This window comes from Haliotis asinina, chromosome 11 (assembly GCF_037392515.1).
Source record: "Haliotis asinina isolate JCU_RB_2024 chromosome 11, JCU_Hal_asi_v2, whole genome shotgun sequence".
NCBI lineage: Eukaryota > Metazoa > Mollusca > Gastropoda > Lepetellida > Haliotidae > Haliotis > Haliotis asinina.
Window position 1 is genome coordinate 47703544 of NC_090290.1, and position 25112 is coordinate 47728655.

General features: G+C 40.3%; 1 pseudogene; it reads left to right on the forward strand.

Annotated features, from left to right (window-relative positions):
* Positions 1-9038: 9038 nt before the first annotated feature.
* Positions 9039-24047, forward strand: LOC137255957 (calpain-A-like; annotated as a pseudogene).
* Positions 24048-25112: the final 1065 nt, after the last annotated feature.

Below are 25112 nucleotides of genomic sequence, written 5' to 3' on the forward strand. Positions count from 1 at the left end.
CGGATGTGTGGACACACACACGTGTTGCCAGTATGGTTTGAGGTGGGAATGTGTGGACACACACACAATCGGTAACAGTAAATTAATTAACATATGGATGAGGATTCATCCAGCATTTTCCAGGAAACAAAGTGACACCCACAGCATATGTTTTATGATAGTTTTGATATGCCATCCGTAGGTAATATTAATATTCAGATGTATGTATGAAGTAGGCACTTATTTTATATACTTGAAACGCGACACCCACGTCTCTGCCAATATGAAGAACGATCTGATTTATAAACGTGGTATGGGGAAGTATGTAATGTATACAATTTAACTCTGAGCATTGCTGACCTTTCGCATTCCCTGCTGTGCTTCAGTGTATTCTGTCAGGAAAGCCTCTTTTGCAGCATACATGTACGTTATTTTTACAATCTTTTCTTATGACTTTTTTACCGGTAATGTAAGTGTGTGGTTCGTATTGCCAAAAGTACTAGAATCTCTCTTAAAATAGAATGTGTAATCCGAAATATACTGACTCAGAGTAAAAAAAACAACAACCAAACTTGACAGTCTTGACTTGACAAACTTTTGCTAATGACAGGATGAGAGTGTGGAGGAGACGCCGTGAACGTTACGCTCAGTGTTGTGTACAAAATGGTGACAGATTTGAGGTCGGAAGAGTCACAGTTTTGAGTACTTTATGTGGGGTTGCCTCTTCCCACTTCTGGTGATGCGTGGGAACCTTAATGCTGCAGGTTACAGAGACCCCGTGCTAGCTCCGGAACTTCCGGGACTGCACTGTCAACATGACAATGCCAGACCCCATACAGTCATCTTGACCAGGAATTTCTTGCAGAACACGGGAATCAACGGGCTTGCATGAACGTTTGAAACATCAGATGTCTTGACGCTTTGTTTACGCCTGTCCATCATTATTTCGGATTTCGGACCGAAAAGTGTCGGACCGAAGAGTGGCGGAACGAAAAGTGTCGGAACGAAAAGGTAGTTAAACATAGATAAAACATTGCTTTATAATCCGGACTGAACAGGAAGTGTGCTTGGCCATTAAACCTTAAGTAAACAACCCATTGATTGGTTTGGGTATTTTGTTTGTGTAATTGCGTAGGTATCGTTTAACTGTAAAGTAATGATCGAATTCATATTCAATTCATCAGCAATGACACAGTAAAATATCTTCCAGCCAACACAACGTCAGTTCCCCAACCTCTTAACCAGGGAATAATTCGAACCTTCAGGCATCGATATAAGAATTTTCTTTGTAACTCGGACTGCTGCCTAATTCGGACTTTTTAGTCGGTCCCAAGCATGTCCGAAATAGACAGAGTGAACTATGTTGTGCATATTACAGCGCCCATAGTCTGATACACTTATGTGGAAGATATATTCGGTGTTTGATTTTACCGTGTAATATTCATTTTGTTTTGTAAATCAATGTTGTTCACAAATGCTTCATGGTGTCCGTCACCCGTGGTCATGTGATCAATGATCCATGCTCCATTATTTTGACTGCCGCCAGAATAGTGCTGAGTGCGGCGTAAAACTAAACTCACTCACTCACTATTGACATGACTTTTTCAGGAACGTTTGTTCTCGAACAGTCTGCAGCTACAGACTCGAGAGACGATGTGCATATCCGACGTGTGTGGTTGGGGTATGTGGTGCCTGTTGTATGATAACAGTAATTCTAGCAGCTATGACTGATTGATTAGTTGCACTCAGCAATATTCCAGCTGTATGGCGGGTCTGTCCCAGACAGTAATTCTGGCAGCTATGACTGATTGATTAGTTGCACTCAGCAATATTCCAGCTGTATGGCTGGTCTGTCCCAGACAGTAATTCTGGCAGCTATGACTGATTGATTAGTTGCACTCAGCAATATTCCAGCTGTATGGCGGGTCTGTCCCAAACAATCCAGTGATCGAGATCGCGATGGGATCCGATGACATGTGTTAACCAAGTCAGTGAGCCTGACCACCCGATCCCGTTAGTTGCCTCTTACGACCAGCAAGGGACTTGCATGACTGTGACAGGGTAATACAGTCCGTAAATTCCTTCGTTCTCTGTTCATCGGAAAAGTGGGGAATAATAAAGAAATTAACACGATCGCGTAGATGTCGCTAGGGAAATACATCATTTTTCACTCGTGTCGAAAATACAATATGGCACCTATGCTTGTGTATTAATCTCTATATATCCGTCGACTGATATTTAAATTACTAAATGTGCTCCAGGGTGTTCAACCCTGGACTTACACCGGACAAGGGAATTTTTTCGAAGGTGAGGTACTTCATTTTTTCTGACTGATAGCTGTCACTGCTCATAAACGGTGTGGCCTAGTGTTGTCCCCCATAAATACGGGACTTGTGGCGAAAAGGAAGATTATCAAAATGGGGAAAACAACGAGATCCAGCACACCCCACATATTCTTATCATACGTCAACGTCACTCATATCCCCACACAGTGACGGAATTCCCTCCAAAGACAACACTTGGTTGAATGAATTTTACTGAACTCAGTCGACTCCGCACAACTGTCACGGCGTAATTGTAACCCCTTGTCGAGTGAGCATCAGTAGTGCCCCGTCTTCCTCGTGCAATCCTTTGACCTCATTGGTTTTTCCTTGTACTTTCCCACCGATTTACAATTGTATAGTGGACATTCAATTGTTTGCAATGACATGCCGGGAGTGTGCGTACCAATATTTTGCCTCCATTGACCATTTCATATTCTTTCATGTTACATAATGGCATAAAATGATAGAATATTGAAACCCATTTAGAATAAATACTGACATGTGGCACGTGCACTAGCTGCACTTGTAGACACGCGTGGGTTTGTTTCTGGACATACTCCTCAGGATGTGCTTGAGAGTAACTCTCCACCAAGCACACTATCATTAATTTCTAAACAAACATTATAATTATATATAACCATACAGTGTTCTTACATTCTAAATGTCATTCAAATACCAAAAGCTGTAGATCTGCTGGGGTTTTAATTTTGTGTGTCGTAAATGATCATATATGTGATCATCAGTGTGAACATCTTGTGTTTTTCATATCAGCTGCTGCCTTTACAAGTGGTACTAGGTGCAGGAGTATCAAACTGTGTATTCCAACCGGAAGTGTAACCGACGTAAGTAATTTTGAGTTTGTATCACTTTGTAACGAAATCAGCATGATAACATTTAACGTTTAGTAGCATAGAATATTCTGTACCTACATGTATTTCAAAACCATTACATTTCGACTCTTTTCGTCTACTATTTTCTCATTATAGCAGTTATTTACTCCAACCTCGAGCCGAGTTTTGTTTGTCTTGCTAATTCGATAAACTTCTCTTTTCATCGAATGTTTTCAAAGTAACGAGTCCTCGAAAGAAACTTGAAAAACATTTAGTTGAATAAACATCGATGTAATATGCTTGTGACAAGTGAAATAAGATGGAAATGATCAATGTAATGAGCCAAAGGCTGGCATACACAAATGAAATACAAAAGACCTGGAAAAGCTGTCGAACTACGAAGTACGTAGAACTTTTGCAGTCACCATGTAATGACGAAAATCATAGTCAATATTATGGAAATATGTAACTTTAGTTAGTGGATATGAATGTGAAAGATAATCCCATAAGGGGTGGAAATATCCAAATACGAGAAGTATGATGTAGCAAAAACTGAGACTTTCATTGGTTTTATGTGAGTCAGACGTGAAGACCAACAAAGGTCCCATAACATAACAAACACGCCCGTGAGTATCAAGTTTCGTATTGTATTTCCAGGAATCTGCACTCCTCCCTGTCAGAACGGGGGCACTTGTGTGGATCATAACATGTGTCAGTGCAATGATGGAATTGTTGGACCAAGGTGTTGTTACGTACGTATTATTAGTACGATTTTAGACATTGTAGAAAATTATAGGGTCTATAACATTTTGAAACTGATGTTGGATTGTCCAGATTCGATTATTTACACACCGTATGACGGGTAAATTACCGAGTTCGACGTTAATCAACAACCAACTGGGCTCACACAGCACTGTGAACTGGGTTCACTGGATGCTCACTGATCCTACAGATTCATGAGTTCAAAGTGGTGGTCACCATATGACTGCTGTATTTGGTGGTGTCTGTATGAGTTGATATTGATTGTCCACACATACAACCACACACAACGTTCACAACCGATCTTTCGACCTGTGCAAATACTGAATCTAGCCACTGTCCAAACACGTCAAACAATGAAAGATCAGAAGCAAGGGCCAGTTACTGTCAGTGACACCCACAACCAGCGACAAACACATTTTGTTCGTATAATTCTATCAATGATATATAACGATGTGCCATATTGTCTGATCAATTTTGTTCTGTAATGTTTCAGTGGTACGTAACTACCAGGGGCCCTGTTTCCCCGGTATCTGTACACCGGGCTCCAGTGTCAACGTTTTAACTGTGATTGTTCACCAGGCTTTTTCACATAGGTAACTCAGTTACAAAGACACGTATCAGCACCCTGTCTTCCATCATTTGAAATGACTCCGCTGTTGTGTGTTTTCTTTTTGTCTATACTCGCATCAAAACAAATATGATTTGTTACAATTGTAAAACGAAATAAAAGGTACTTTACAAATGCCGATAACTATGTCCCACAAGTAAGCTAAAACCTATAAAATGGTAAGCTCACTGCATATCTTCAGTCATCGGTTTTGGACATGTACATGTGCTACTTATTACATTGTCAGAATCCAGTCAGTCTCCTCTGGTCCAACTGGAATTGTGTTCTTTCTGGCATGTACCGCTACGGATGGGAAGTATTCAAACTACAGGTGGATGGGAACCAGTTTCTGGTGGACCTGTTGAAGTAAATCAGTCGTCCTCTCCCTCCAACCCCATCCAAACCACCTACACACCAACTGATCCAGGGGTGTACTCTTTCATCCTGGAGGCCTCGGACAAGGCCAATAACTCTGTCTTTGTCAGGAGGATCGCCTTATATGACCCCGTGTCCAGTGTTACCATAGATACAGGGACAGACAACCGTCTGTACATATCTTCGGCTGATCCTAATGGCAGGTACAACTGGCAAGATGATCCATCTAGAGATATCAAGGTCACATAGACCACTCAATTTGCCAACCTGATGCACGAGCAGGGCAAGTGGTTGAACCAAGTCCTTGCCTTCACGCCACAACTCGAGGACGTCTTGAAGAACATCCCCGGAGAGTCCAAACAGGATGACCACGAAGGAAACAGAACAGTAGAGGCAATACAAAACATGAGAGGTGTAGTCATATTTGAGATAGCTTATGCGAAGGACAGCAACGCTGTTGTGAATCAGACGGAAACAGCCACAGGCTGGACTGATGTCGGACTCCTTGAAACATATACCATACCTCCAGGTGACTTGTTCCTTATTAAGAGACATATGTCATATTCACCATTATATTTTCTGCAATGAACATTACTGTAACAGGTTAATTCGACATATTGCTAACTTAACAAATGTAAAGATGTAAATCCTGAATGTGCTGTCTCAGTAAATCTATTTATTCACGCGATTATCCTTTTTGTTTTAAAATAAAGAATATTTGTTTGTATCTGATAGTCACATGGAGGACCGTAGACGAGTCGCGAATAATGAATATTCATTTGTGATTATTAGGTTCACAAATAGGCCCACTGACAAAAGTGGACACGGTGGTAGTTTGGGTGAGAGCTACTGATGCCCTTGGTAACAGTCGGGTAGATTCGACGAGGGTTCACTTTGATGACACACCGCTGGAAGTCGAAGAGCCCGTCTTCAGGAGGAATGTCCAGACCAACAGGGTTCCTTTCAGTTCAACGTGAGTGGATCTATACACATCATGTCGTATTTGAATATTGCTAGTTCATCTGCATGGTACGTTGTTCGGTTGTGATTTTGTCATCTTACCTCAAGACTCTTCTTTCTAAGCACAGGCTGACATCAGAATTGAATCCATTTGTTTGATAGGAAGTAACATAGTGATCGACTGAAATTTAATGTTCAGTTTCTTTGAAGGCTTTTGTCAGTTATGTGGCAAATATATAAAACGCCTTGTCATACACACGTTTTAAGTCAGCTGTGCTGTCATACGAATGAAAAGATCATTACAGTCCTGTAACACCATCTCGTTTCAAATGTTTTCAAAAGGTCTCTGTGGCTGAAACAATGACTGTTTTTTTTATTTCTTCATACTGCCGATCTGCCTTAAAATGTCAAGTCACACACTCACCCATTGCTTCTAATATATACCTCATTACATCTACCTCACTTTGCTAGTTCCTGCTGGACGAACCTTGGACGTACCTTGATGCATTTCGCCATAAACGGTTTACACTAAGACCGAAAAATTAAACGACAAATAATATTTGACTTCTTTTATTACAGTGTTGAAGTGAATGTTCGGTACATGAGTGGTGCGAAACGTGTTCATCGTCAAGAAGATAAACAGCAACCTCGTGATTGTTAATGAAACACTGCCTCTGAGGACCATAGATGTAAGTTCACCGCGTTAATCCTCGACCTGTCATTGTCTCCTTGTTACTGTTCATTTTTACCTGACCTGTGAAGAGCCGGGTTTCTGAAGAAATGGTCTTACGTAACAAGCGACTAACGGGATCGACTGGTCAGACTTGTTGATTTAGTTGACACGAGTCATCGGTTTCCTTACCATTAATCAATGGATTGTCAAGTCCAGACTCGATTATCTGCAGACCGCCGCCATATAGCTGGAATATTGCTGACTGCGGCATAACATAACACTTGTATTTGTATTGAAGTCCTCTCATAGATACTGCACCTTGGTACCACTTGTCTTTTTGCACCTGCAGCTATGTTTATAACTGAACCTTCCGCAAATAACGCCTTTCAAGTCAGAAGCGTGAAAGTGGATGAAAACTACTGACATGGAGTGGGTGTGAATGAGTTTAGATTTACGCCGCTTCAAGCAATATTACGGTGGGGGATCCGTGTAAATGGGTTTTACATATTGTATCGATGAAGGGAATCGAACCCGGATCTTCGACGTGGCGCGCCCACGCTTTAACCACAAGGCTATCCCACGACCCTAATGTCATGGATCGCTTATGTCTTGGAAATTTAGAGTATAAATGATGACGTTTCCCATTAAATTACAACCTGCTTCTTGAAGAAACCTATATACGAACGATAACACCCGTGAAGATCCGGGCCAGAATAGTTAACTTATGATTGTAGAAAGAGGCGATTAACGGCGATTGTATGGTCAGGCTCGCAATATTAGATCATATACAGACCACTGTCATGTAGCTGGAATATTGCAGGGTGCGGAGTTAAACAACAACAAACAAACAAATAAACACTATGTAAGTCAGTACTCGTCAGTGCGCTTTGTGGATGAATTAACAACGGCCTCTTTCACATCGACCCAATACGTTAACTTCTAGGGTAGTCAACAATGATATGGAACACATGAGGTCCTTGAATCTCATTTAGAAGTGATACACACAAAGAAAACAGCTTTATGGGAGTCAGCTTCTTTACTATGATGACGACAACGTTTTGGGATATATCCGGTGTTTAAGGAGCTCTGTGGGGTCGATCTGAAGGGCCATGGTGGTGAATAAGTCGTCAACTTTACGGTGTCAATAATAACGTGCTGACTTCGTCTGAGTGCTAATTAACTGTTAAATGCTGGCTTCCATTTGCCCCTTGTCAATCACACATCAAGGACAGTTGGTCTCCGCTATTTAGCCGGCAAATTTGTTGTTCTTACATGTACGTATATATGCTGTCTGCCTCATACTTCTCATTCACCTGATGAACGAGAAAGGTTTTACTCCGAAATGTTGCTTTCCCCATAATAAAGACGTTGACATCCATAAACATCTCTCTGCCTTTTGTTACACGTGGCTGTTCACTTGCACCACGCTGTGATGTTTCACTTGAACCGGATCTCTGTTCGCCTGGTTAGATACACTCATTTAAATGCATATAGACAGGAGAAATGGGGGACACATTCGAACTATTCACATCTGTGTTCGACTCGACACACACTGGCATCGACATATACCTAATCACATGGTATTCCCTTTCATAGAACGTAATTGTTTGAGAAATATGTAATATCACTCAGCGCATCAACCTTAGACAACATGGAATAAAAACATATTCAATATTCAGTGACCACTCTCCAACCCTCAACCCCCCACCCCCCTAAAACTAGTCATCACCCCCACTCCCCCTGTTTCACATTATCAACAGTCCCTTAGCTACATGTAATATATACATGTTCAGTACATGAACGGTATGATGCCATGTGTCGACATCTGTTACGGTACGTTATGCTTCCCTGACGATGAACTGCACACATCAGGTTTAGACGTGCATCAACATTTGGCCAAATGCAAGTGTCACATCCATTCCTCTGGAAAGACCCCAATCTCCCCAACACACAACAGACATTAATACCGAGCTAGTAAGACTGAAGCATCAGTAAAAAAGACATGTATAGCGTATTACTGTATGGGCCTTATATCGAAGTTCTTGCGCTCCATAAAATGCATTGAAAGTCGCTCATGTGTGACGTCCGTTGTGCTTTCAGGTACGCTGGTATTTTGTAAGCCACACAAACATTTAAAGCATGATATGCTGTGTATGGATTGAATTTGCAAACCTAAACAAAACCTCATGTCAGTGTTTTCAAGGAGTTGAATACTGGGGAAAATGAGCGCATTTAATTGTTGCCTTCTCATGTAAAGATATATGTCATTAAAACTGCGTGTTTTGATGCCGGACCTGTGTTATTGACCCAAATATTTACCAATGCGTACTGGTTGTAAACACAGTGTCAGTTCACATATAAATGTCGTTGGATCCGACAGTGAGTGAAGGTGTACATACGCTATCATAGAGAGTGGCCATACAGGCTTGTGACGGCGATCAGTTGAACTCGTGGTTGTAGTATGAGTAATGCATGCATTAATACTCTCGAGTACAGTCCCCTTGTTTTCAGACTAATACGCTTGGAATGATACTGACGGCGGCGGAGAAGAATGCAGTCATCATCCTAGACCATGTCCATTCCCTGTTGATGTGAATCCACGTTTGAAATATCGCGTTTGACACCGTATCAATATATGTCCAGTATGGGATGTGTGTCATCAAAACACGACAGCGTTGATGTGTTTTACAATGTTAACGATGGCGTCGGAATCGGCGTTAATGAGGGAAGGTATGTTGACGACCCTTGTGGGTCCATACTGAAATACTGCTCAGCGGATTTCAGGGTCACACAAAGGACAAAACCTCACTGGCCACAACCACCCAGGATTGGTAGTGAATGTGGATGTACAGGGTGTTCCGAATGTTGCCGGATGTGGACAGACAAGGACTTCCCGTATCCAGGACAGACGAATGGCCTCTACTTGGACTGGAAGAGACCACACGTATGTTCTACTGCGTCCGTCTTATGTTCTTATGTTATTATTCCGTCCCGTGAGGATCTAGTTAGAACAGGGCTTCACTACCCCATGCTTGTCGTAAGAGGCGACTAACGGGATCGAGTGGTCAGGCGTGATGAACTGGTCGAGACATGTCATTGCATCCCAAATGCGTAGACCGATGGCCATGTGTCGCTGGAGTCGTACTTAAAGAGTAAAGCCATGTTCATTTCCAGTTAGTGTTAATTTGTACATTATTCCATACTTGGTCTACTCAATAGGGGTGTAATGATATGAGGTATCCCTTTTATTTCCTCTCACGACAAGCAAGGGTTGCTGAAAACACAAATAACAAGTGGAGTTATTCTCGAAACGTTCGTAGCCCTAAGAATTCTTAACTTTGATCGTAGCCAATGTGTTAAGAATGGTCCTAAGACGTTCGTAGGACTACGAACGTTTCGAAAATAGCTAGTTTGGATAATATGTGTGTCGTAAAATGACGAACCGGATGTGGACTTTTTTCACCGGGCGTTATACTATATTGTAGACCAAAATCATTGCGCTCCTTAATCTCATTGTTTGAAAAACATGATCGATAGGTATTCGATTAGCACACATTGCAAAACTATTCGCTGAGTATCAATGCGTACGAACCTCGCAGACACCATGATTTTGTTACGTCGTAACGTTATTCGGATAGGATGGGAATCAATGTCAATGAGTGCAGACAGAAAAATGTATGTCGGCCTTTTTGTTTACGTCATCCTCGATTTCTCCAGGGTATACGTTCCGAAACATCCCCACTATACACTTGTTGCATCTACCGCTCGGCCAGATAAATCTATTACCTCCCTTTGTTGGCTCCGCATTCTCACAGTAGCCAGTCAGCTACGCCGCCGTTACAGCCGAGTTTGCCAGTGTCAACAAATATAGCTGCGAAGGTTTGTTGAAGATTTTGGAGATATCATACAGACAAATTGACAGGTTTCGAAATATTAAACAAAGCTATGCAAAAACTTCCTCTACCTCTTACAGAGTTCCTCTGCATGATTTGTGTTGCTTAGGAGTGCGGCGTAAAACTAAATTCACTCACTTGTGTTGGTTAGTTTACTCGGTTAGAAAATTTTAAAAGCGAAAGTGAGTTGTAACTGGCGCGCCCAACTTCCCACCTGACTGGACAAAAAGCTAGCCAATGGAGGTACTAAAGTTATCGGGCTGAGTCGGAGATGCATCCCAGACATAGTGGAGATTATCAGAACGTATATCCTTGAGATATCGATGATGGTATTACGTGCTATTGGATGCTTGAAGCACTGGAGTGTCCCAGATACTCAAAAACGCCTAGAAATTGGCCAACTTCTCCTAGACATGACATGATGTTCATAATATCAGTGAATTTGTGGTTTGAATTTGAATCAATGTTTTGTCTGGTCTAAACCCGCTTGTTCCAGTGTACAGTCAAATGAATACAAACTTATAAACGTACGTTTTAGTAATTCAACTGTGTTCATTCAACAAATACATTTGTTCCTCAAAGGATGTTTGAAAACAAGAATTAGCTCTGAAATATAAAGAATAGCATGAAGTTGCCATCCATGCAAAGTCCACAGAAGTCATGTATTTACTTTTACATGCTTTTCAAGAACATCGTCGTTGTTTTATCAGCATATCGTTGCAAACCCGGTATTGTTCGCGGAAGGACCCGACAAATCCGACATCAACCAAGGAAGTTTTGGAACATGCTGGTTCTTGTCCATGCTGTCAAACATTGCAGAGGATAGGGAACTCCTTAAGAAGGTATGTGTCCATTCAAGCTATGGCCCAAAAGCATAATATTTTCCTTAATTTGTTCGATAGAACTTTACATCAGAATCTTTGATAAGAACATCTACACTCAAGCCACATTAGGTAGGAGCAGTTGGGTAGCCTGGTGGTTCGGGTTTTTGCTCGTCACGCCAAAAACAGGGTAACCGTTGGACTTTCCAAATGGACACAATATAAAGCTCATTTCTGGTATTCCATGCCGTGATATTACTGGAATATTGTACAAGCGGTACAAATCTAAACTCATTCACTAACTGTGGCCCGATTAATGACAGGTTACTTATCTGCCAGGTGATCAGTATGAGGTCTTACACCCCTAAGACTGACGGTATCTTCCACTGTCGGCTGTGGAGAATGGGGACCTGGGAGGACGTCTACATCGACGACTTCCTGCCAGTTAATGACGGTACCAGGTTTCTACTGAGTGCTGGCTCTGGTTCCGGTAACAACGAGATGTGGGTTTCCCTCATGGAGAAGGCACTGGCCAAGTAAGTTACTCCAGCAGATAACACCGAGGCCTGATATGAAAACCGTGGAGGAACGGTACCGAATATAGTTATGATATTAGGGACCATTTATTAACATTTGGAACGATTCATTTTCTATAATTATATCTGGATGATAAAAGTAATATGATAATAAGTAACCTGTTTCGACTGTAAGATACTGATGTACACTATGCTGAAGAAATGTTAGCAAACATGTGATATTTATTAAGAATGATGCTAGGTTACAAACTTGCCAAACTTTTTGTGAGACATTTCACTGGAGAGTGGATTGATATACGTATCTTGTATCAATATTCCAAAAAAATCATTTACCGGAACTCAAGATATGTCCTCAAGAGAATAGATCCTGGTGTCTTAGGATTTAATGAGGAATCCATTAAACTACGGTGCTGTCGTAGCCGACTTTTATTTGTTATTGCGGGAATAGTATGTCAAACGTAATCCAAGCATACAGTCAAACATCGTCTAACTTGATAGGACGTACCTAAATACGTCGACTTATCCAAAGTTCGACACAAACGCCAGATGGTGAAAAAGTAAGAAATATGCATTTACCAATATTCGCTTCGAGACAACTAGATGTTCGAGACAACAAAAGTCGACACAATCATGCTTGACTCTGCTTCCTTACGTCCAGATTCCACGGTTCATACAGTGTGGTAGAAGGGGGGTGGCCAAGCGATGCTTATCTGGCGCTGACTGGGGGTGTGCCGGAGACCATACGACTTAGGAGTACTTCCTACGACCCTCGGTTACTTTATCATCGAATCAACGCGGCACTGGACACTGGAGCTCTCGTAACATGTGCTATATTCGTGAGTACCGGAAACTAAGTTTATTGCGAGTGAGTGAGTTAAAATTTAAAGTCACATCGACAATATTGCAGCAATATCGTGACGACGATAAATTAAGTCGTGACAAAATGAGTCGTCACATTATAAAACCCTGTCAGCACAGACCATGGGGACTTATACGCTTATAACGCCGTGTCACAACATGTATTTTAAAGTCCAAATGGAGCCGTAGTTTTGTGTGTGCGCCTCGATGGCAAATCTGCAACCCTTTTCCTCGAAATCGTTCCACTTGATGGTTTGAAATACGATTTTGAATTGATTCGCATTCGATTCGATTTGAAGAACAAATCTCATCCGCGGCAGATGCTGACGATTAAAGGAACAATCCTGTTCTGAAAATAGAAAATGCCTTGCAGAAACTCAAACATATATAGTTTTAATTGTGCATGTTTAAAGGTATGCTAAAATCTACTCGAAACTCTTGCATAACGGCATTATGTAAAGTTACTGGTTAATGAGACTTGACTTTGTATTATTTCCCTGTGTATTTTTATTCCAGAAAAAGTATGTCCCAATGGGTCTGGTTGGACAACACGCCTACTCGCTGAACGGAGCTGACGTGGTAAAGTGCAAGCACACTGCATTTAAATTTTTAATTATAATGTTAGCCAATGAACTGGAAATTTCACGAAGTACTTTACTCTTTCATCTTGCGTCGTCCCACAAGGGACGGCCCTATAATTTAAATACTAGTTGGTCTCGCAGTCCGCTGAGACTAAAAATAAGAGTGTAGTTATATAGTGATATATGAACTAAACTACATTAGTCACAACGAATTGCAGGTGACCACATTTGACAATACCAGAGTACCTCTCCTGCGAATTCGAAATCCTCATGGTGAAAACGAGTGGACGGGACGATGGAGTGACAGGTACGGGTAAATTGGAAGTCACACAGCAAAAATAAGCTGGTTTCCGGAACACTGAAACCGAGAAGAAACGTCATGGAAACCAACATTTCCAGTTGGTTTCCAGGGAGTTTCCTATAGTTTCTTTGTGGTTTCCATGCAACTGAAACTGCACCATTTCAGGATGGTTTCCAGTTCGTTTCATTACCCACTCCTCCAAGCGGGATCCAGTTGGTTTCCATGTACGAGTTTATTGTAAGTTTCAACCTGGTTTCCATGTATGAGTTTACTGTAGGTTTCAACCTGGTTTCCATGTATGAGTTTATTGCAGGTTTCAACCTGGTTTCCATGTATGAGTTTACTGTAGGTTTCAACCTGGTTTCCATGTATGAGTTTATTGCAGGTTTCAACCTGGTTTCCATGTATGAGTTTATTGCAGATTTCAACCTGGTTTCCGTGTTGTAGTTTCCAACCTAGTTTAATACCTAGTTTCCATGAACTGAAACTTGCTCGTGTCGTCCCTTTACCCGGTCCTCCGGAAAAGATGTTGTTTCATATCTCACATGTAGCAAATCAGGTATTTTATACAATTGCATAATGGTAAAAGGCTTCAGGATGACAAACAACAGAATAAAACACAAATTCATTAAAAGTTTATTTATATTCAACAATATGTTTGTAAACAAATAATATTCGGAATATTCAAGTTAGTAAATGAAACAAAAGCAAGGGAATAATTAGCAGTGAGTACAGAATATTTTTCTTAAACACACTGTAGACCAGCCCATATCACTTGGCTTCCTAATTTGAAAAATGTTAGCTCTTTCCCCAAGAGAGGAAGAACTGTGTGCTTCTTCTCCTCCGGCCAGGCAATCGTTTCACAGCCTTCCTGCTTTCCAGATTCTGAAATTTAGAAAACAAACTATCAGTACAAACAAGCATTCGTCTACGATATCCATGGCTAGAGAAAAGAAAACTGTCAAACATTGCTCGAGGTGAAATACACTGAACCCCCATGTCCGATAAGCGAAGAGATCAAAAAGTATAAACTGAGCATTTGACATCAAAAGTTTCAATCGCAGAACAGCTTATTGATATATGATAGAGTGCAAAGACATGAAGAAATTCGCCTTTGAAAGCCATAATTTGTTTTCTGAATGTTACTTACAATGCACACTATGAGTATAGAACTACGATTTATCCGTTATTGTGAAAAGACATGTTTTCTTAACCAGTAATGTGGAGTCAATCAGACAGACAAGCTATGAATATGGGGTCACAAGCACACGCTGCAGCATAATGTGCTGCGGAATATTTAAAACTTTTTAAGCTGTATTTGTCAAAGGATAAATTGCACATTTTAAACAGTGTTCATTTTGAAATTCCTTGAATGTACATAGAAAGAATCCAAATTAACTTGATATTTTAAAGGTTTCCTTAAAATTTTTAATCTCTGCAAGATGTAAAATGACTAGAATACGTTTACTTACTCTGAACTTTTTGCCGTTCTTTGCATACAAGCCATGGGCCGTGGGCTTTCCCCACACCTTCTTAAGTGATCCATCTTGTTCATCCAAACCCATCAAAAAGCTTCTGAAAGGAGACATGTGCATGATGCATAACTATAAGTGAAACATGTTTCCAGTTGGAGGTTACAAGAATAGTGACATGCGCCATGCATTTTTACTGTTTCCTAGGATTTACATTATTTGGTTATGTTGTATGTACATTATGTACTGGACGGTTCGGGTTATACATACCTTTTGTATGTCAAAATGAGTTGGTCCAGGCTGCCTTCTTCAGTTTTTCCAACACTGCCCTCCTTTATGCTGGAAACGTAGAAATGCATCGATTAAAAAAAGTCAGGAAATTGTCATATTGCTCTCTTGAAAACAATAAAGTGTCGAATAAAAAGAATAAATATCAATTTGCAAAGTGCAGAATATGCTAGATGAAAAGAATCCAGGTCAGCAAATTCATATACTATTTTGGGTTGGCAATCCATCATTGTATACCCATATATTCTTTATATACTCTTCATAACCTTTTCTGTGGGACTAACACAATCCACATTTCTTCATTCAGAGTTCGTTAAATCTTGATATGATAAGCATAACACTACTTACATCAGATGGCAAATCTAAATTATCTCATAAATCAATAATATAAAACTGTTCAATATTAGTTTGAAAACATTGTGAAATTTCAATTTTGAAATTTCACTCAAACAATGCACCAAAACTGGTCACAGAATGCCTAACCTATAAATGCAAAATGGCACACTATCCCTACTACATTGTTTTCAAACGTGCAAATATCAAAAGCAATATGAAAAGGATTTCTTAAATAAATATTCGTATTTTATAAATACGTTTGAAGTTATTGTGAGTCGTAACAAGCACATTAGCAATAATATACTAGAGATATTTGTGATTTATTTTTTTCTTGAAAGATAATTTTTCATTCATTAACACATTCAACCATTTTAATCGTGTGTGAGCTGATCCAAATCACAGTAATATTGAGTTCTTGAATTAACCGAGTGCTGAGTGAAGGAAGCCATACATCTCTCTTGCTAAGAATTCGACACGCATTTGATTACCGAGGTCCATCAAGTCTAAAATTTCATATGTATTGTAGTAGTTACTTATTTACGTTAAACATTACGAATAACATGTGCTATTGCTTATTTCAAGAAAATAACACTGTACCTGACCAGATCGTGGAATGATCCTTTTCTCCCGCTGCGATCGACGACTGCTTCTGTTCTCAATTTTTTACGTATCCGAATCTCCAAAGCTTCTATTGTAAATCTCATTGCCAGTCTCTTGAATCAGATAACACGGGCAAACGTAGGAATACTGCACTGTGTTGACTTCCTTGTCGTCGTTACTGGACATACCGGGTGAGAACTGCTTTCAAAATAGTCGTCTCGAAACAACTTGGGATCAAGTGACAAAATGGCGGCAACTGTGCGTAGGGGCATTGTGGGTAATAAGAAATACCTGATCCTTTTTCGATTGGCAGGCACGAAATCCTTCTCTGACCCAATTTGGATGTGATTTTAAGACAAAGACTGAAAACGACCACTTCAGTATGTAAAACTGTTGCTTTTATAAAATGTCACGAGTTCGCGTGCCCATGGATTACCGGTTCATAACTTCCGGTTTTGTCTGTCAACACCTGACTCAGGTAAGTTCTATTGTTTTTACAGCTAGCTAATTTTGATAAAAGGAGCCTGTTAAGTGGGGACTGCCCCAGTGAAGCCGACATACTAATGACCTGACACTGATTAGGTGTCAAGTATTTGAACTCAGTGTCAAAGTATGCCAACTATAAATGCATTTAACGCTAAACTTTACGCACTGCCTCAGTTTATTGTATAATTCACGTATATTCTGCATAAATATCATCATGTAAGTACCGAACTGCCAATTGTTTTAATGACTTATACTAATCTTCCTAAATGCTTATACTCTTTCACATTCCCATATTGCATCGTTTACCTTTTAATTATTAATATATATCTGAACTATTGCTATTGCTAAAGTGGCTTTAATTTTATTTATTTTTATACAATATATTTACTGAAAGGAATACAAGCCCGTACACAACTCAATGATCCAATAAGTTATAATTAATATATATTAAAAGTTTGAGCAGTGTTTCTATGCAGAGTCAACTCACCTTTTATTCTTGTATATAGATATCACTGTTTTATTATTTCTTTTCAGATAAAGAAAGCGTCTGATCCTCAATTTGACAAAGCAGACAACCGAAACCTGGACTTGCCCCATTCATCCCAATCTAGAGAAACGGAACTAAGTGTGCCTCGCGCACATAGCTGGGCAAAGGCCATTTATAGCCATTCGTCCTTTCACCATTTGCATGTTTAGTACGGTTATTGTGAAGTTTGTGTGCATGGTAGTTGGAATATGATGTTTCATTACATTACGAATAAACAAGAATGTGAAGGAAAAAGTGTATAGTTTGTTCTTGTATCATCAGTTTGAAGCCACATTTAATATTGTGATATCCACAGAATGATGCGTCAACAATTTACTTTTGTTGTCTTGTTCATCTAAGCAATGATACGAATCTACTATTCCTTCCCCAGGCACATTCAGATTGAATTATAACACCTAAAGCTAAGTTTCAGTCAGGAATGGAAACCAACACATGACCATAGCTTCGTATCAGTTTCCATCACCGGAGCTTAGAGTATCCATTATGGATTCTATTTGGAAACTAGGTCACCCAGTTTTACTGAATGGATACCAACTGGATGTCAGGATGGTAAACAATTACACATTTTATGTTACTTAGTTCAAAACAGCGCAATGGAAACCAACATGAAACTACATTTTCTACTTTTATGTTGGTTTCCATTTAGTGAGATCTGAGAGTTGCAAATTCCAGGTATGGAAACCAACAAGAAACCCCCGAACTTAGTTTCATTCTGGTTTCCATTTACAGAAATACCAAAATCACATTTCCAAAATGGAATCTAGTTGGAAACTCAGTTAGTGAGTTTCAGGGAATGGAAACCAACTGGATTCCGCAATTACCCGCATTACGGATGGTTTCCAGGTTTCTGGAAACCAAGTCATTTTTGTAGTGTCAGTTCTTCAGTGAACTCACACAAAGTGCAGAAGGCAGTTCGTATCATATATGTGCACAGGGTTTTAGATGTTCATCAACTTGTGCGAGCTAGTTTCTTTTGACAAGCAATGAAAGGAATTGGGTGTCATTCTACAATAATGATTTTGTCCGTATTTTCTTAACACTGCAAAAATGTGTCCTAAAAATGCAAGGACCTGTACTAATGGGTACCGGGCTATTTTCCAGTGTTTTGTAGGTGCATTCACACGTGCGATACAATGACAACACCAGTGCATGCATCTTTTGAGGAGAACGTGATAGGTATGTCACAGTAATTATTATATGGCGAAAATACTATGGCAGATTTAGTTTGTTTGATTAAAGAATAATTTTACTCAGTGTACGTCACAAAGGTTTTCAGACGTTGTGAACTACCTCTTGTTTCTGATGTCTCATTTAAACATTTAAGGAGCTGATTCTTACAAACGTTTGCACACTGGTTTTAAGTTTCATACTTCAATGCAACGAAAGAAATACACAGTCAATCCTTATAATTAAATTCAAAACACATACTATACTCTGTCAACAATAGTTTCTTTAAGCATAATCAAATTCATCGAAACAGATATCTTTGTTACCATCGATTAACATTTTCGGTGTAAGAATTCGGTAATGACGTGACATGACTCAGGTGACTCATTTACATAAAATGACACGCCTACCAAACCATTAGCCAATCAGCATAGAGCACCTCCAAACAGCTGTCAATCAACCAAGCTAACATAGGGAGCGAATAAGAGCGGAACAACACGTGACGCGTTCCGGTAACGACAAAGTTTCAAGTTCAAACATTTGAATTATTACCAGCGAATTGAAAGACACAGTTTGAAAAGTGAGAATTGGAAATGAAGTCCGATGGCATGAATTTAGTGGAACTGAGACTGTTAGTGGCAGCAGTATTTGCGCAAATGGAAAGATGATGTGATGTGACTGGGATTGCGATGCCATGAACTGATGTTCCAACTTGCGCATGCTCTTGTCGAGGCGTTACAACGTTATTAACGTTCACGGGGTTGTTTGTTAATGTTAACCACAATGTATCACTTCAATGTTTATCGAAAGTTCGTTAAGGTACCCGAGTGTAAAGGAATTCCCTCGCTGTGTAAACGTATTCCCCGAAATTCCTCAGGTCCGAAAGTGGTCCGGTTCGGTGGGCGTGGCTTATTTCTTTAGATTCATTGGGAAATGAAATCAAAAGAAATGTTCCCAGTTAACCAATCAGACTGCCAATTTTAATGAACAAAATAAAAATTTAATTATAAGTAATGACGACGAATGCCTCGCAACAGTAACACCAAGCTACATTTGTTGGCAATGTACTCTATCGGTTAGAGTCATCACCGACCTCCAAATTGTTAAAAGCGGATTCAGAACCTTCGCCATTCCTTTTTAGTACTATGTTCCACGCCTTGGAAATCGGTGTGTGGGAATTTTGGAAACATAATTTCTCCAAGGCAGGCGCTTATTCTGCCTAAAAGCGCGTCAAGGCATTTGAGAATTTACGTTTAAGGTCATAACAAATTATACATGGTAGGATGTCGTTGGAAACAGTTTTGAGGCTTTCTTCCAACGCTTTGTGGGTCCAGTTTCACAAAGCGATCGTAGCGCTATGACTGTGGTAAGTGTATGCTAAAGTATGGGACGATCACTGTAGTGCTACAATCACTTTGTGAAACGGGGACCAGGTATGTTTGCATTCACGCTGGAACCATGATTTTCGGATATGTGGAGTTGTAGAGGACTTCGGAATTGTTTTGCAAGCAATGTAGTTAAGTACCTCCAAAAAAGCTGTACAGGATCCTCACTGTGACTGAGAGGGTCACGTGTCAAGTGTGCAGTACAGAGTCTTATATAATGACCAGTCAGACTTGGTTAAGTTTCTTCTTTGATGCTTGAGCCTTTTGAGAAAGGTTGAATCGATGAGTTCAATAAAGACGTATGTTTTTAAACAGACTCACACAAAGTGGAAGTCAGTTCTTAAACGGACTCACACAAAGTGGAAATCGGGCCTTAAAGGAGGCACTTCGTTACTTCTTGAAGGAAGTTCGACTCTCACAAAGTGGAAATCTGTCCTCAAGTGAACTCCCACAATATCAGTAATTATTCTTAAATGAATGTCACAATGCCACAGGAGCGGTGAATGGATGAGCGTGAAGGAAGGTGCTGAAGAGAAAGAATGACGGGGAGTTCTGGATGAGCCTGGGAGACTTCACGAGATTTTTCCAACAGATTACCATCTGCTCTCTCACTCCGGACTTTGACATTGATGGGAGGTCGGATCGTCTCAGTAAGTTTCCTCCTAGCTGTGTCGTCACACCGAAGACCCGGGTTTGAATCCACACATGGGTACAATGTGTGAAGCCCATTTCTGGTGTTCCCCTCCGTGATATTGCTGGAATATTGCTAAAATGCGGTGTATTACTTCACTCACTCACTCCTACCCGTGTTTGTTCAAGTACAAAAAGCAGGCGTTCTCCTCCGTCGGACATTATTTAAAAGGGTGATACAGTTACATTCCTGCTCAGCAGAAACCTTTTATGAGGAACAGTCTCTAATGTCGATACTTCCTTTGGCATCATCAAGCTGACTAATTAATAACATTATAACATGCCGGAAACGTAGAACCCTTCAAGTAGATAGTCCTCTTATGTAAGTGCAGTTTCCATATTTGCTTGATTGGTTTTCAACTCCGTACAAATCAATATTCCAGCTATATGACGACGGTCTGTAAGCACTGGATTTAACTCATTATTTACACAATGCCTGTATGTGGTAATGGTCTCACTTGATAAACTTCATGTTTTGTATACTGTGGTTCGGGGCGAGTACTTGACTACAAAACCCCAACATTTAGTCAGCAAGTGAATTAATATTTCAGCTGAGTAAGATTTATTGATGATCAGATATTCTCATTACACCTGGCAGATTACGTGTTGCGGATGTTTGGTGAGTGGAGAAGTGACACATCTTTTGGTCAAGGACGGACCCTAGCGGACAGATTGAGGAACCCACGATTTTCCTTCACCATCCACAGGGAAGGTTGGTCTGTTTCACCATTGATCCTGCTAGTCCCTTATTACGCCATGGGGTGGTAGGGGAGCCTCAATGATAAAACGTTCTCTCGTTACGCAGAAGACCCAGGTTCGATTCCCTACATGGGCACCATGTTTGAAACCGATTTCTTGTGTCCACCGCTGGAATGTTGCGAAAAGCGGCGTGAAGCAAAGCTCACCCATTCACTTACGCATCAGTTCCTGAAAGGCCAATTCTAATCTAGATCTTCACAGATGGAAGGTTGGTACGTTATGATGAAAAAAGTTAGTAGTACTCATATATATTGTCTTCGGCAGCCAATGCTTGTTCCGAGATACGGCTGAAGTGAACCTGTGTGTAATTCCAACTCTTGTTATGCACGTGTAGTTTACTCATGATGTAAATCACCCGATCGTCTGGTTTGGGCACAACTACTTACTGTTTGCCAGTATGTGACTGTAACATTCTTAAAGTGACGTTAAACGACAAACAAATACTATCAAGAATACACATCCGCATGAAGTTTAGACATCTAAAGTTCTATCGGATATAGAACATATCTACACGTTCTCTACATGTTAGGAGTGAGTGAGTTAAGATTTAACGTCACAAAGGCAATATTGCTACATGTTTGGAGTCATTATGAGAAAGTGTATGTGAAATATCTGTTAAACACTAAGTTCGACCTCACTACAGTCTCTGTGGTAGGGAGATAGGAAACGTCAAAACTCACCCAGTTAGGCCGATATGGGTTATTTCGACACGTTCTGCATGCAGTTGTATTAAGTAAAAGGATAGACAGTTATAGTCCAAAACAATTCTTTTCTATTTCCGACAGTACTTTATGACTGGAAATGAGAAAATACCATATGGAGAATTATGTAGGGGCAATAATGATTTATCCATTTGAAAGATGAAGAGCGGGAGCTGAGATTGAAGAGGTCAGTTGTGGTTCTATGTATTACAGGAGTGGTCCTCACAGATTGTGTTTTTCAGATGGAGGTGATTTAGCCGTTGTCGTCCACCTCATACAGAATGCGGCTCAGCATGAGGCGTACTATGATATTCGCTGTGATTTATTCAGGGTACGTATGCATATACTGTAGGATCCGTGACTAAAACATAAATTTCGTATATTAAACTTATCTGGATTCCGTACACATGCGCGTTGTCCCACCCATTGTGATACTAGATTACACAAACGACGAGCAAATTATTCATCCAGTTTAACACTATCTATAGAAGTCCGTTAGCACCGTATCCTGTTTAGCAGAGTGAGTGAGGTGGGTTTCTGTGACTTTTAGCTATGTTCCAGCAATATCACGGCGGGCGGCTCCAGATATGGGCTTCACACATCGTGCCCCTGTAGGGAATCGAACACGAGCGTCCGGCGTGACGACCTCGACGTCCCCTGCTTCGCAAAGACACTATTGGTCGTGATGGCTCAGAATCCTAGGGATTATAGGGAATTCTATAATGAGTGAACGTGTACGTTTTCAAGCCAGCTTTCCGCAAACTTCCAGCCACATCACGCATGGGGTCACCATAAATGGGCTTTATATTTTATTAATATTAATATATCGCAGAACATATGCGACTTGATAAATTTGCAATTTAAAACTTAAATTTGACATTTTAAATTTGAGTACGTGGTGGCAAATAATTAGTATGCATAAGCATTGATTATAAACAAAATACATCCACATATTTGTGCCGATCAAAAGATTCTTTACTGACATTGGCTGTCTGACTAATCCTTGAAGGGAAACATGTTAAATGCAACATGAAATTATATTTGATTAAATTAGTAATTACTTGTAATCCTTTTTACTAATCCATGTGATACGACCAGTGATATGAATTCCGATCAAGTTATTTATGAGTAACCTTCGACACGAACCTTTGCTATCCAAATTCCTGGGGTTATTAACCTAAAATGACACCAAACATGATACTATTAACACCTACAGATACCTAAATATATATAATATTCCAGGTGTTGAGTGACGACAATAGATGCTTATCCGTTATCAAAATGCCTGACACGGAGGGGAAGGAACATTACTTCCGGTGGAGACAGTGCACCTTCCGCTTCCAGTTGAGCCCAGGGTCTTATATTGTGGTTCCATCAACCTCCCAGTTTGCCTCAAGTAGGGAGTTTCTTGTACGAGTCTTCTCCTCGTGTCCGTTGTATGACTGCAAGTAAGAGTTCTTCTGTGACTATACTTTTCATGAGAATCATGTCAGATAATTTTCAATTTCCCATAAACTCATATTCTGTGAGGTTCTCAAATGAGGTGTTCCTTAGGCTGTGGCGTAGCGCAGTAGTTAGGTCAGCTTAATTCTCCACCTGTTCTTCCCTTTTCGCCCCAATGTTCGGAATGATGCATGGAAGCCCTTGAATATTTTCCATCATCATTATCATTATCGTGCTATGGCACCACGAGTCCCATCAAGAGGTATCAAAATGATACCAAACGTTGAAGATCCTTGCAACTCAGGCGTTCTATCATCTTTTTCCAGTAGCGTAGATCGACGTCCATCACTATTCTGTTTGGTGCAAACAGTTATTTACAGACTGCCATCATCCATCTGGTATATTAAGTGTGGCATACAACAAACAGCCTTAAATGAACCTCCCTCGAATATGGATCATTCGGCCTTCTGCTTCTATGCTCTATCAAACAGTAGTGACATACATGTATTTTTAACTGTTTGTGTGTTTCGCTTAAAACAGGGAAATACCAAGAAATAGACTGATTTTACCCAATCGAAGACGACGATGAGTTCGATCATTAAACATCTCTTAGACGCCAGCAGTCACCTTCCGCATTGTCAGGCGAGTATCTGCGACGTCATCAGCTTGTTCCACAACATTAAGTACATCTTGATAGAATCATCAGCGGCCTATGCGTCGTCGTGCTCCACGTGACCAGGGCACTGCAGTCATATATGCTCAACATCATCAGTGACAACGTCCCTCCGTTGTCCTCGACATCAGTAATTTGTGCATCAATGACGGCGACGATTTCATGTGACCAATCACATGAAATAGACTGATAATCAATAAGTTTTCAACTAGTGCATGTCAATGTCATCAGCTATGCAAAGGTGCTAGTCTGAAATGTCATATTGTCCCTTGTTACAGCCACAAAAGTCGTAACCGAGAATTGATTCCACTCCAGTGTTCCTAGTTAACTGTTACGTTGTTCACACGTATTTGCACTGAACAAACCAAGAACGTCTGTCAATAAAGTGTGTTGTTTTCCTAAAACTAGAAGTTTTATTCTTCGTCAAGTTTATTACTTCCGAATAAAAGTACAAAGCTACAGGAATTTTGTGTTATTGAATTCACTGAAACATTGCATAAAATATCGAACCCAAACACACTTTCATGCTTTATTTTCATGATCCAAAATTTCGAGACACTTATCAGACTGGCCGGTTACTGCTTAATTTCTGCTCGACAAATAGACGTCATTGTGTGCTCGATATATCAGTGAATTTGGACATGTGTCTAGGATTGTTCCCCAAACAACACAACACCAGCAGTCCACAGATCCTCCCCAATCTCTATTAGTTCTTCTGGGTTGTTACGTCTTTCAGACTATTCACAACCTGCACAGCAGCAGCAGTTAAAGACCCAACCGAAGGTTCATTAATTCTTGTTGGGCTGAAACCGTTTTTTCACTTGTTATGCACGTACGTCTCCTGTCATCAGCAGCTGTGTGAGACGAGAGGCCTGACTCATCTGTGCAGGAAACTCTCCTCAGGTCACATGCGTTCCCTTCTTGAAAATGATGCTTGTAGACAAACTTCATTGAAATAGGCCCATATACAACCAGAGGAAGTCCTTCCAACAAATCCGATCTTGTTCTTTTTGAACTAATGAATTTATTTATGTCATTTTGCTTTTGAAATGTCTAGCTTGCATG